We start from the raw sequence: 14,725 nt of genomic DNA, 5'->3' as shown, positions 1-14,725 counted from the left end.
TCTCCTCTCCATGTCTGCTACCTAATTTAATTGGGGGTTATTTTTCTGGAATGAGAATAATGGCAAACAGAAATGTCACTCAGGTTTTTCTTTTCTTTTCTTTTTTTAATGCTAGGGCTTATTTAGAAGAGGTGTTTATAAAACAGTAAAGTTCAGCTTGCTTGCCTTGCCTTGCTAGTTTAGGATGTGAAAACTGTGGAAGAAGGCAGACATTCTAACTGATGCCTGAGAAAAATTGCATCGCCACAGAGTGCTTAGAAGAAAAGTCATTGAATAGAAGGCACAAAATAATTGCACAGCATCTCAGAAAACTTGGTCTCAGCTGCTTGATGAGCTATTTGCATCTCTTCATGTATTTTTTTTTTAGAAAAATGGGATGAGATACTTTTTATTTTCTCCTCCTTTGAAGTCTCAGAGGTTGTTTAATCTCAAGTGAACTCAATTCACATTTTCCTGGCAATGTTAGCTATCAGCTCAAATCATTTCACTCATTGCATCACACTGCCAGTCAGCAAGCAGGGACCTAATTAGCTCTTTGCTTTAATGGCAATAGTTAAATTTACATTATTAATTTAAATATTACAGACTCTGTGGACTAGAGCACATAGCTGACAGAAAGATGTAAAATGAATAATACGGTGCTGAAAATAACACCAGAGTCTTTATTCCTACCATGTCTAAACTTTTAGCTATAATGATATCAATTAAAATTCTAATCCTAGCAAAAAGCTTTGCTGGTTCTCTTTTGTTATAAAAGCTGCAGTTATACTTAAATGCAGGGCTGGGGTATTCAAACTATACTTAGCAAAATACAGTAGCCACAGAGATCAAGAGACACAATTACAGTTTTAATTATATTTTTGCTTTTTAAAAATAAAATCCAAAACGTACAATGGAGCAAATTTTTTGGTATCCTGTTGTGTATCTCTGGTGTTTCGTATGTCCTGAAGTGTTGCAATCACTCTGCAGTGTCAAAACCTGTTTGGGTTGCAAGACAGATGGGACTTTCAAAATGAAATGTACCTATGACTGTTTGCTACTATATATATAAAATGTCTCATTTAGTCTCATCTGTGATTTTCCAAGAGGAAAATGTTTCCAGGAGCAATTTATCTCAGTCCTACAGGTTTGTGTCACTGAATGACCATCTGAAGAACAGGCCCAGAATCTTTTCTTAAAGGGAAAATGCATAGGTGTGTTACACAGAAGTGTTTTCAATACAATAGTTGAACAATGTGGAATAGCTTTAAAATGAAGAAATGCTAAATATATAAAAAAAAAAAAACCTGAAAATATGTACTGTAAATATTTTCATTTGGTATATGAAACCTCTCATTTGAGTTCATAAACTATTTCATTTTGTATCTGTGAAAACAAAACAATTGGCACAGAAAAGTTAAATTAGTAGACAATAATTTTTTCATTTTTGTGCCAAATTGTGCCCCCCTGTCACCTTACCCCCCCAGTTACCTAGCCAGCTGTTTACTTGAGTAAACCAGCTTAGCACTTCTTTAACATGAGCCCTCTTTCCTGCTAAGGCAGCCATGTTTTTCGACAGGGGCTGCAAGCCAGCTGCAAAGACTTCTTCAGTTCCCTCAACTCCAATCCTTCCGTTATGGCCTATATTATTATTTTATTTGATTTATTCATTTATATATTTTTCTTTAATTGAAGATTCTAATTTCCCCTTTCAAATAAGTTCGTTGCAGTCAGGCTCTGTGTCTGATTTATTTTTGCCTCCCTGACAACATTTAACCCTTGGGAGCATCTCAGTGATGTTGACTGAAAGAACTAGAAATGAGCAGGCTACAGAAGAATAATGCAATGGTTCACCCATCAAGTTTAAAGTCACTTTTGCATTGGCTGCATAAAATGCATGCATTATTTCGATTTTAAAAGACTAACAATGACTTCATCATTTATTTGGGTCAGTAACCTGAGTTCAAGCTATACTTGATTTTACTCATCACTAAAGTGGCTCTATTCCAAGGCTCAGCTTCCTTAGCAGTAAAGTGGGGATGGTAGTGACCTCCCACCTAGGAATACAGAATTCTGCAATCTTTTTGGTAAAACATGGAGTCTAAATAACAAAACATGTAATACTCTCTATAAACTGTAAGTTGCAGATAAAAATGGAAAAGATTATGACTGCTAATAAATACAGTTGCAACTGTGTTGGATCAACACAGCAAGGTGACAAAGTGTAAGGTCTAAGTCTTCAAAGAAGACATGCTGTACTAGAGGAGCATCTAGTAATTTTGAAAAGTAGGTGAGCAATCAATACTGTCTTAGGACAGTAGTTTAGGGTAGCAGTCAAGAGTACAGACTCCAGAGTTAGAATCCTTGGGTTTAAAGTCTAGAATAATAACAGTGTCTGCCTTTTAGGATCCTTGTGAGGATTAAATGAGATAATTTACGTAAAGCTCTTAGCACAGTGCCTTTGGCCTTTGATGAGCCCTCAGTAAGTGTTAGCTGTGATCAAACAATCAAATTACAAACAATTCATTACTAGCTCATCTGTATGTACAGATATGCCTTATATTGTTTTAAAAGTAATTCCATGTATTTTCACCTTTCCAAAAGACAGGGACTCTCCCTTCTCTTCTTAAGGGACTGGTGTGGGACCTGCCCACAGGGCCCCTAACTCTGTGCTCCCTGAACAAATGGATGAATCAGTCCCAGTTATTATCGAGAATAGGATTCAAAATTAATGGGCAGGATATGTCAACAGGAGCCAGCAAAAATATCTATAGTCTACTGTTTACATGCCAGGGAGTTGGATTAATGTCTACTGGACTCTCCCAGATCACTCAGGGTGCCATTTCTAGTGGAGTCACATATCTGAAAAGTTCTATTCAATGATAAAAATAAGAGGGAACACTTGGTGAGGTTTATGATGTACCAAGCATCATGCTAAGAGCTTTGCATGCATTATCATATTTTATCTTACCACAACCTTCTAATGTTACTATTGTTACTACTCTTATTCCTATTTTACAAGGCTGTCACTTAGGCTCAGAAAGGTGAAACTAATTAATTCAAAGTCAAACTAACGATGATGGCACTATGGCTTGAATCTAGATAATTGGGCTCCCAAATAGATATGCCTAACATTATATAATACTGCCTCTGTGAAAATGCTTAGGGGTAGGGACCATCATATGTGGGAATTCTGATACCCATGCTGAATCTTCTAAAATTTTGGGATGCTCTCTGGCCTAGAGGTAAGTCTCAACTAACATGATTCTTCTGGTTGTTAACTCAGGGCCCCTGTTTTGAGCCAGAGTCAACCCCAAATCTTGCAAAACCACAAGCCTTTGAAGAACTGAGTGGGGCAAAGGATCCACCTCTTTTCCCTGTCCTTGTTCTCTGCCAATTGCCATATTTCTCATGTGTTAAAACTCGTGGGGCAGAGAACACTTAGCAAATTAATAGAAGAAAAACACCTGACTTTTCCAGCTCATAAAAGGTTGAGCTAGTTTCTTTGGAACCTCCCTAGCCAATATACTGAAAAGAATGGGATTTATACTACAACTTTCTTCTCAGGTAATAAAGTGCTTTACAAATAATGGAACTAATGCAATTCATTTGTAGTGAGTAAATTTGTCACCATGGATGTTGTATTAACTCTCTGAGGCCAATTCAATTGGGGATTCAATAAATAAGCTCTTCCAGTGTACTGCACGATGCCCTGCTGGTTAGAAAGAGTCCTAGATAAATAGTAATTTGATCTTTTGCCACCTTGAATTCTTTAATCCTTGAAACATGCTTTTGAGAAGTGTGGAAAGGATCCATGCTTTTATTTTCTTGCCAGAGAAGCTGAGGAACATGTGCAATAAGGAATGAATCAGGCAATCTCAGTTCTTGTTAAATTCTATGACCACGTCGGCTCCTCATTTCATGAATATCTTCTAGGCTTATTACTGGGTCATGCTTTTAAAAATGATCAGCAAAACTGTACTTGAAAATATTTCCTCGATGCAGCCACGGTTGCTGCTCTCACCTTCTGCTCTCATGAGCTTCTGTTCTATTCTTACCCTTGGCCGTTTTGAAGGGTTTCATTCTTCGGAGGGGCACTGCTCTGTGCATTACGTACTAGATGCTTCCTTCATACTAAGCTGAAGGTCATTGTTTATTGAGCCAAAGTTGGCACTGAGAATGGAAACGAATGGGAAAAGGATGTGTATTTGAATTCACATCATGTTATTTATGCCCATGGACCCATGGCATGTAGCACGTATAAGGATTTTTTTTTTTTTTTTTTTGGTGAACTCAAGTAGGCCTTAAAGAAATGAATAATTATAGAACAAAATTGAATTTTGGAAAAGAAAGAAACTTGTATTAAAGAGCAATGCATGTCACCATGCTGCAATGTAATTCTCTGAACAGAAGTTTTTGGAAAAGTAAAACTGACACAACCGGCCTCCCTAAACTGTTAGAATGGGTTAAACGTTGACTACAGGGAAAAAGCAAACCCTTGACTAGAGGGGAAGCCATTCCTTATAGTACAGTGGATAATAACTCTGTAGTTGTGCCATCCAGAAGTCCACGTAATGCTCTTTAATTCTGTTACATCTTATGTAGGATTTAAAATGTCTGGAGGGATTTGCCAGAAGCATTGTTTTATTGTGTTTTAAATAAGGAAGATAGATCAGAATTAATAGGGTCTTTTTTTTTTTTTTTTGGCCTTAAATAAGAAGGCCCATTTTGAATATGACCACCAATCTAGTGACTGTGTTTTCTTTATTAGTAGTTAGTATTATTGTTATTATTCGCTGTGTATTTTATCGTCAGGATGTCTCTATACATAGCTCAGTATTTCTGGGCTTCTTCAGATTCTTTCCTGTGAGCAATTTGCCTTCTTTGGATATTTTGTGAATAGTATTATATGAAAAAAATTATTAAAATACTCCTATGAACAATGTACATATCTGTTGTGAATTCTACATTAAAGGGGTAGAGAAGTTTATTATGAATACAGAGGTTTGGTTCATTTGCTTTCTCCAACTTGCCTTTTTATGTATCACAAAACTTGCTGAATGTACTGTTTGTCTTAATGTAGACTGTGTTATTTATGAAAAGTCTTCATGGAGGGAGAAAACACAGGCAGTATTGTTCTAAGAATTGTTAAGGGGGTATTATTTCAGATAATCATGTAATTAGACTCCTTTAGAGAGAAATGTAACTATCCATATTTTCAGTTTTTCTATAGGAATGTAGCTGTGGCTAATTAAGGGAAAAGTCAACTAAATTTATAATGCTTAAATGTAGTGTTAATTAAACCTGACAGTATATCTGAAATTACAAAAAACAAAACAACTCCAGCCCTGGCTCAAAAGCAGTTCTTTAATTCAGGGTCAGATAAATGCTGTTTATGTAATCAAAATTCTAATTTTGTGGAGCCTTCTAAGTCTTAAAAGGAGTCAAAGACAAAAGAAAATTTCCCACAAATCTGCCATGTTCAAAGTATTCACTTCAAAAGAGAACTTTTTTTATCTCCAATTTATTCTGACAAAAATTCTCTTGGGCTTTTCTTTCAAAAGATGAAAAATGAGCCATGGCAGTCAATGGAGTATGGTGACTATTTATCTGTTTACACCTATCCATGTGATTGCTAGAAAAATCAGATTACACTCTGAATGTGATATGAAGAATGTATACTATTCACAAACCCATACTCCTCAGAGGAGAAATAGGTTAAAAACTCAAAACTAAAATTTAGAAACCATATGTTTTATTTCTGTGAACAATAATTCAAGGCCTGATTTTTTTGCCAGTAAAATATATATCCCAAGTTTTAAATAAAACTATTATACAGCCAATCATTTCCCAGTTTTTAGTTTTTCTCAACCAAAAAAAGAATCACAAAGCTAATTATTTAATAATGTCTAAGTTTTAATTTGTGTGACAGGTGTCTATCTGAAAAATACTAACAAGCCCAATTTTGATTAATTGAAGAATACCATAAACACACCAGAGATGCCTTTTGTTTATAGAATTCTACGGCAAAGACTTTTACAAAGCAAAGGGCACTTTTATAAAACTAATAATATCCCTGAATCATTCTCATTGTGTAGTTCTTGATTTTCATAAATTGGGCTTTCTTTAAGTGGATGTGCACCTGTAGGAAAATTTATACAGCAGCCATTCTGCTAAAATCAGAAAGCAAATTCATTTTCAAAGGCAAGTAGGAAATACACAATGGCATAATGCCTCTTTTACGGCCACATCTGCACAGCTCAGGGAAAAGTTTGCAGATATGTCTGCTGATCACATTATAGGGCTGTTATGAGAGAATAAAGTTGCACCTTTGATGGGCTATTGCAGCTGAGTTAGGGGTCCCTAGTCATTAGAACTTTTGCATGTCATAGAGTAGAGCAGATTGGAGACCCACAAATACTTTATGCAACTAGCTGAATTTTGGTCATTTCCATCAAATATCAGTGGACCCGTTAAATAAAGATGAAACACACACACACACACACACACACACACACACACACACACACACACAAATACAACCAGCGATAAAGATGGGTTTAGGTTATTTCTGACTTTCCCCTCTGTGATAGAAAGTCCATTGTGCTCACGTAGTGCCTTCAGGACACCCGCTGAGAACAAAGCTGCTTTCAGAATCAGTAAGTGATTTCATTCTATTAATGTCCAGGTGATATGTGAAGCCCATTATCACATCACTAATGTGGCGGGAGACATTTCCTGGCTAACCCAAGGTAGCTCAAATGTTTGTGAGATGTGTGACTAGAAAAGGTAGCACTTAGAAATCTTTTTAATATTTTGCTAGTGCCACCAAATGCTGCAAACAACCAAAACACTGATCTTTTAAATTGCAAAAGAAGATAAAATTAAATGCCATATAAAAAACCACGGGAAACATTTAAACAAAACAATTTGCAGGATTTAATTGAGGGTTTGGTGGAATGTTTGTGTTCCAGATGCAATGTTATCAGAGAAAGCCAGTCATATGGGGGGAAAAGCAAATAATGTAAAAAAAATGGGTAATTCTAGCTCACTGTCACAGCACATTGAATGAATAGGAATCACTCCCTGACTGTCACTCACTCGCCCCATGAGGACATCTCATAATACATTGGGGGCCACATCCATGGTCCCCAGTCAGGCAATGTGCCCTGTGAAACTAACATACGTCCTGAGCAGGAGAATCAGCTCCAGCACATCAAGTGTACTGAAGTAAGAGATAAATAGGCAGGCTAAAAAAAGAATCCGCAATATGATTCAAAATAACCACTGCTACCCAATTTTAAGAAGATACTGGAAAAACGATGCATACATTCTTGCTTAACACTTGCCAACAATTCAGAATCCAAAGAGCTCATATTACCCACAACTGTAATTTCTTTTCTGAATAAAGAACCCACCTAAAATAAATGAAAATTTATCAAATTTATCATTTTCCAGATGGCAATGAATGTCCACCAATAAGCATGATTTTTTTTAAATGAAATATGTTACTTTAAAAATGGTTAAGATTTGAGTTTTAGGCAAAATTTTTAAAATCTAAAATGAATACAGTAAAATCAATATTGATTATTAGAAGTAAAGGTGCTAATTGAGCCTGTAAAACCTTTTAAGAACTAAGAGGAGAAAATTTCCAGTAAAACTACAATAAATTACTCCTAAATAACCAGAATATTTGTGTGGAATTTAATGCCAGTACATCAGCCTCACTTTAATTTTTAAAAACATAGTGTATTACTGATTCAGTCAGGAAGACTATTCCAGTAATATTGTAAGAGAAGTGTCATTTTGGCAAGTTACTTTTCAAGTTGTATTTCATTATGTTCTAAAGAAATCCACTGTTTAGATTTTGTATGCTTTTAAGAATTCATTTGTAAGGACCACTTGTGTTTTAACTCTCAGATCTTTCAGAGCTTGACATATACTGTTCTCACACTAAAGTGAAAGCAAAATCGTTTTATTGAGCAATCACATTTTAATATCTGACACAAAATTCTGACAGTAAATATTCTTGATGACAAGTTTAAGAGAATAAAAAAGGTTGTATTCTTATTGTGTTATTGCAAGAGCTGCCCCAAATTTTCAGTAAATTGCCTTGAATGGGCAAAGATGCTGGCAAGATCCAAATCCTCTGTAAAAGCTTGCTTTAATCAGTGTAGAGGCTGATGCTGATTTGGGGTTGAAGAACCCCAACATTAAATCTGTATGTTATTATTTAGACACTCCATTTAAGAACTTTTCATTCCAGAATACTCCAAGGGCTCCATATAGGCTGAAAACCACTGTCAGAAGCAATGTTTAAATGCCCAGCAACATGTTATTGTTCCCTTTAGAGGCAAAAGGAATTCTGGTCTTTCCCAACAGATGCTTCTCTGTCTTTTCCCCCCTCATTTAGTTCTATCTCTTTCGCCCAATCTATCTACTTCTCATCCTCGTGGAAAAAACAAAATCTGTAACCAATTCACATTTCACAAAACCATATTTGTGGTTTTTTTCCATCTACCAGGGAAACAAGAGCAAAATGGAGACATTTGAAACCGGGCAACGAACAGTCTCCCCATAATTTTTATCGACTGGGTTCCCTTCTCTCATCTTATGGGTGACATGGAGTGGCAGTGGTGTTCACGATTCCTGAAGCCACCTGGAAGTATCGTGGAAAGTGCCTTGTGCTGACATCAGGCGGGTCTTGCCTTTCTGATTGGCCCCCTCTTGTTTGTGAAGAGCCCACCAAAACAATAGATTGAGCAAAGACTCATAAACGCTGTCACTGGAATCTACTTCAAAGAATATCTAGTTCAAATTGGTAATTTTGTAGACAAGAAAACTGAGGTCCAGCAGCATAAAGAGTTGACAGAGGGTTGGAACTGGCACTCGATCCCCTGGTTTCCATCCCAGAGGTCTCTTTCCAATACACAGGGCACCCCACAGTTTTTGCAGGCACCTGCAATTTAGCTAGTTGGTTACTTCTGAGAAGTGTTTTGGCGGAAACTGTTTAGGTGGCCCTAGGAGATAAGGCACTCTGGGCAATCTGTGGGCACCCAGAGTTCCAAAGCAAAGTTTCGGGACCGGAATGACAGCAAATCCCAGTAACATAAGGCAGATGCTTTAGACTTACTAGGATCTGCAGATACCCCAGAATCCCTCAGTTGTGTTATCAGTGCATTACAACTCATATCATTGTAAAATTTTCTGCAATGAGCAATATTGTTTTATAATCAAAATATGCTAAGTATTATAAAATATTACCACTAATAAACACCTGTTTTGATATCACTTCATAGTCTATAAAGACTTTTCCTGTAGTTATTCCATCATTTCCTCAGAAAAACTGTGATGTATCAGCATCCCTATTTCCAAGTGAGGAAACTGAGGCTCAGAGGGATTAAGAGTTTGCCTAAAGATATTCAGTTATTAAGTGGCAGAACAGGAACCTGAAACCCAAGTCCTCTGATTCTATCTGTTTCTTCTACTAAATCATAGTCCCCCTTGATGTGAGCTTTAAAGTGGCTCTCTTTGCAATTTTCATGAGCATCTTAATAAATAAAGTTCTCTGGGAAGTTCAAATGTTTTTTTCCCCAATCACCTCCTGGCTTCTAGTTCTCTTTTTAATCTCTTTTGCATTTAATTCTTAGACAATATCCTGAGGAGCTGGATTGTGGCATGGGGACACTTCAGGGCTATGAACTAGGAAGCCTACACTCAGGGAATCTGAGGCAGGATTTAAAAGATATGTGCACATAGATGAGAACACACCTTTTCGGGGACATAACACATTTTATGTGCACACTTTTTTTTTGCAATCACCCAGTGAATTCATCATAAGTCCATTTTACTGTAAGTATGTTTAACAAAAAACTATCCAAGAAGACAAATAAACAACAGGAACAACAGCAACAACAACAAAAACAAGGAATTCAGGAATTTACTTACTACTAACTTAGCATTCACTAAGCCTCACATAACACCTTTCAGCCTAGGGTAGCTGAAATGCTCTTTTCTATGAGATTTCTTAGAACTCACACAATTTATGATGACTGAGCTCTTGAAAGAGTTGAGATCTGAGGTGTCCGAGAACTGGAAGCAAGTTGCCATCTGTGGTTTTTACTCCTCATTTCTCAAGGGAGCCTTTCTGTCATCCACAGCCTTAGCAAGGAAGGAGAGTGGCACGGAGACACCAGTTTTGGGGTCCTTTGATGGATTATTTGGGACCGTTGCCCACCACTACTTTTACTGACACTCAGCTCGGTCAGGGCCACAACTCTACCCAGGGAAAGAATAAAAGCTGGGAGGATAGCTGCCATCTTGGCTACTTGCACTAAAGCTCTGGTGTTGGTATTTGATTGTAACTCTCTAGATTTTTTTTTTATTATTAAATTTTGGGGGAGAATAGAAAAGCTACAATATATGAGATCTGTCCAGAAAGTATCCAGCCATGTAATATGAAAAATAGAGACATTTATTGAAGAAGATACAAGATAAAGAAACATTGTACGTAGGACAATGATGCCTCAGTCCCATTCAAAGTAGGCACCTTGGGACCTCACACAGTTCTCCCAGTGCCTCTTAACCTAACCCGTACACGTTCAACATTCTCAGGTGTTTTGCTTGTTACCAGCCTTCCAGAACATGGATCACTTTCAACAGATTCTCGAGCTTCTTTGAAGAATTTGTGCCACACTTTTATTGTGCTGCACTCATTGCATCGTGCCCAAAAGCCTTCTGAACCATCCGAATAGTTTCCTCAGGGGATTGTTCAAGCTTAATGCAAAGTTTGATGCAGATTCGTTGCTTTACTTGCTCAGTCATTTTGCATGCGATGGCCACGCAGTACACATGTTCACTCGGCTGCGTCTAGCGCTTCACTGACTAGTACACATGCGCATTCCAGTCCACTTTCTTTGTTTGCCAGGTTACATCCATGTCATGCAAACCATTCTCGTTACATTAACAATGGCTGGATAATTTCCGGACAGCCCTCATACATGCCGATGTATGCATACACACACATGTGAGAGTAAACATTAATTGGAGGTGGCATTCTGGTTTAAAGATCAACTCTGCCCCAGACTGTATAAAAATAATGGTAACATAATCTTTCAAACCACTATTTTGATCCTTAGCTTAATTTTACTTCATTCGTTAAACTGTTCGTATGCATTTTATTATTTCTACTTTGTTTTTCTAATTATTCACACTTCCTAGCACATTTTTACTATAGTTTTTACTTTAGGCCAAGGACATTTTTTTGGTGGCTTCAAAACTTTAAAGTAGAAGCCAACGAGATAAGTTAATTTCTTCTTGATTCAAAGTGCTACTGTGAAGATAAATGTGAGACCACTTCACAAATTATAAAGCAATATACAAATGCAAAATAGTATGATCATGAATTTAATTCATTAACTGAATTCACGTACTTATTCATTAACCAAATATTTACTTAGTGCTCATCATGTAGCAGTACAATGCCAAATATTTGGTAATGTCAATGTTGTCTGAAGACCCCTCTGATTTTGGTTTGGAATTGTGGACAGTAATTTATCCAGTGAGTAATATGCCTTTGAAATGAGTTCTAAATTAAAAGGATAACATACAAAGCCTTTCAATTTTAAATTTGCAAACAGTTGAATTTAACTAAACAAGGCTTTGAATACACACTGTTCTATTCAAAGCAAAAGTAATTTCTTAGCCCCATTAGCTGCAAGAAACTTTACCCAGCAATCACAGCCTTGGTTTACACAGTGCAAAGTAATGTAACTATTTGGTATTTACTTAATTTTATCATTGTAGAAAGCAAATTAGAATAATTTATGCCCCTAAGGAGATTTTTCTTCTTTCCTCCTTTCCTTTTTATTTATTGTTGTTGCTGTTAGTGGCTGGGATATTTTGAGAGAAGAAAGGGGGGGCTGAACGATATTTTGACGAACTGCGTTGATCAGATGAATAGATTCCACGGGCTGGGCACACTCTAAATGTTCTTTTGTTCTCGATTCCCCTAAATCACATTAGATTTTGTTATTTGAGCTTCGTTGTCAGAATTTTATTTAGTTGAATAACTTCTGTAATACCTTATTTTATCAAAAACAGGGTTTCATTGAATAGTACAGAAAAAAAAAGGGGGAAGAGAGAATCGTTCTCCAATAAACTTATATTCAGCACCTACAGACAAATACCTATTTTACAATTTCTGTTTGTGTTCTGTTAACATATAAACCCTCATGGTACAAAAATGGGACATTTTTTAAAAATAACAGACTCTCGAAAAGGAGTTTCAAGTTCCTTGAAGGTCGTGGTTTATCTTATCTTTCCAACACGTAACCTGGGTCTGCCTATGTTTGTTATATAAGCAAATGAATGAATGAATGAATAATGATAATACCAGCAGCATCGATCAAAACTATGGAACAAGGCTCCAGCCAGTACTGAGTGGCATTCAACCAGAATTGTAAAAAGAGCATCACATACACAGAAAGTTAGCTTGAGCTGGGAACAAAGCTATGCAGTGGTCGTGAACGGAGGGAGTTTTGTGATGGTGCTCGCTCTAGAGCAGGGATTTCCCAAAGGCAAGTCTATGCAAACATTCTCACAGGCCCAGAGAAAAATGAGAGAATTTTTTGAGACACAGTGTAGAGACTCATTTCTAAAATTAAATTTATTCAGTTTGAAGGACTTCGGTCTTAGCTTATGGTCTTCTCATATTGCAGAATTAAAATCTCCTTTCTTATATGAAACAAAGGAAAAAAGAGACTTGGTGTGTTCATTGTCTGTACTGGACTAGGGGTAGAAGGGAGTTAGCAATACTGTTAGTCTTCAAACTATTTTTGGAAACTTTGCTAGTTTACGAAATGCCAAGGTAAGGTAATCAATGAACCACAGTATTTAGCCCGTAAGCCTGCTCCCCTGAAAGTAGATGGGACCTGCGACCACAAGTCACAGTGACATCTTATCACTCTCATGACAGCCTGCAACAAAGATAGTGAAAACCCAGACCGTCCTCTCCTCCTCTTGTCAGCAACTTTCTGGTTGTGATGCTGAGCAGAGGTGAGGTTTTCACAGACTGTTTCTACTTCCTTCCTCTGCAGACATGGACTGCACTGTTCACCCAGTTTTGTTGCTAAATCTTCATTGGATGCTTCTTTCTTGGAGAGAATTTAGAATCACTTGGAACCCAAATACCAACAGCATTCCAAGGCACTGGAGTTAGGAGAGGCAAAAGGAAGGGCATGTTTCAAATGATAGCAAAGTTCCCAGCCAACCTCCCTGTACATCGTCCTGCTTTTCATGATGGGATGCTAATTCTCAACCAGAAAGTCTATTTAGTCAAGAGATGGAAACTCCCCATGTGACACCATGAGCAGACTGTTTAGGATCACACAGTCTGCTCTGATTGCACACACATGGTGCTCTGAAGTCGTTAAAGAAAACCACTCTGGTTCTGGGCACCCCAGCTGTCTGAGAGTTCAAAAGCTTAGATTGTCATATGCTTTTTGCTATTATTCATGCTGAGAAGGTCTTTTCATCTTTTCTTTTAAATAGGTCAGAGAAAATGGGTGGTGCTTTTCCTTAAAATAACTTGAACAAAAATTAGAAATGAGATAACATCTGTGACAAATGAAAATTCTCCCAGCAATGTCTGAAAAACCAGTCAAGCCTCGAAGACAGCTTCCCTATCTGGGGAAATACTGTGAAGCTGGACAAATGATGAAACTGAGCTTTGAACAAATACACGCCTAATCCAACTAAGACGTGGCTGAGCAGCAAACTCAATGAGATCTTTGGTTTAGCAGAGAAATTATGTAATGTCAGAGAGCCCCAGACTTGCTTAGCTACATGTCTGAGAATGCTTTAAACGGTCCTTCCACACCAGCTAATACAGATGTACAATTCACTGACCTGGTTTTCCCAATTTGGAGCAGTAGCAAATGATGATGATTTATTTCCCAAACCTTCTACCATGAGCAATCTAAAAAACATAGAATTCAGAAGAAAAAAAAAAATCACATGTTCAAGAGAATGTTGAATAGCCGGATGTTGTAAATTAGGTTCCAGAGCCACTGGCTGATATCAGAATACATCTGTAACATTATAAGCTGCTGCCTATCTATGAATATACAAAGAAAGAACATTGGTATTAACATAAAATGGTGTCCTAAAAAGAGGGCTCGGGGCCTGGAGTTAACAAAATTGGAATTCTGGTCCAAATCCTTTCAACTAACTAGCAACGCTTCTTAGCCAAGCTATTTTGCTCTCTGGGCCTTACTTAGTTTTATTATCTCTGTAAGACAGAGATTAGACTAGACCATCTCCAAGGTCCCAGGAAGCTCCAACATTTTCTGATTCAAGTTGTTGATCAAATAGCTAGAGAAGATTGTTAAGGAGTAACATGACTTACAAGATAAGTTATATCATCATCCTCAACACATACTGAGCATCTTCTATGATAGACCACTATGATAGGATACAGAGAAAGTGGGCCAAATGTTTCAATCCAGTCTTTGACTTGGAATGGTCTGACACTCTGGTTGAGGAGGTAGAACACACATAAAATTGCAGTACAGGGCAACCAATGCTAAGTGCCAAATGTTCAGCACAGAATTCAAAGGAAGGAAAGCTTCTCCAAGGTTTAGGACAAAAGGAATTCTTTTCAAGGAATAGGTGGAGTTTTAGCTTAATCTTCTCTGAAGGTAAAAAAAAATAAATAAATAAAAGCTAAATTGGATAACTTCTCAGG

Source organism: Propithecus coquereli, unplaced genomic scaffold, assembly GCF_000956105.1.
Source record: "Propithecus coquereli isolate 6110/MARCELLA unplaced genomic scaffold, Pcoq_1.0 Scaffold34, whole genome shotgun sequence".
Lineage (NCBI taxonomy): Eukaryota > Metazoa > Chordata > Mammalia > Primates > Indriidae > Propithecus > Propithecus coquereli.
Note: the sequence above shows the minus strand (reverse complement) of the source record.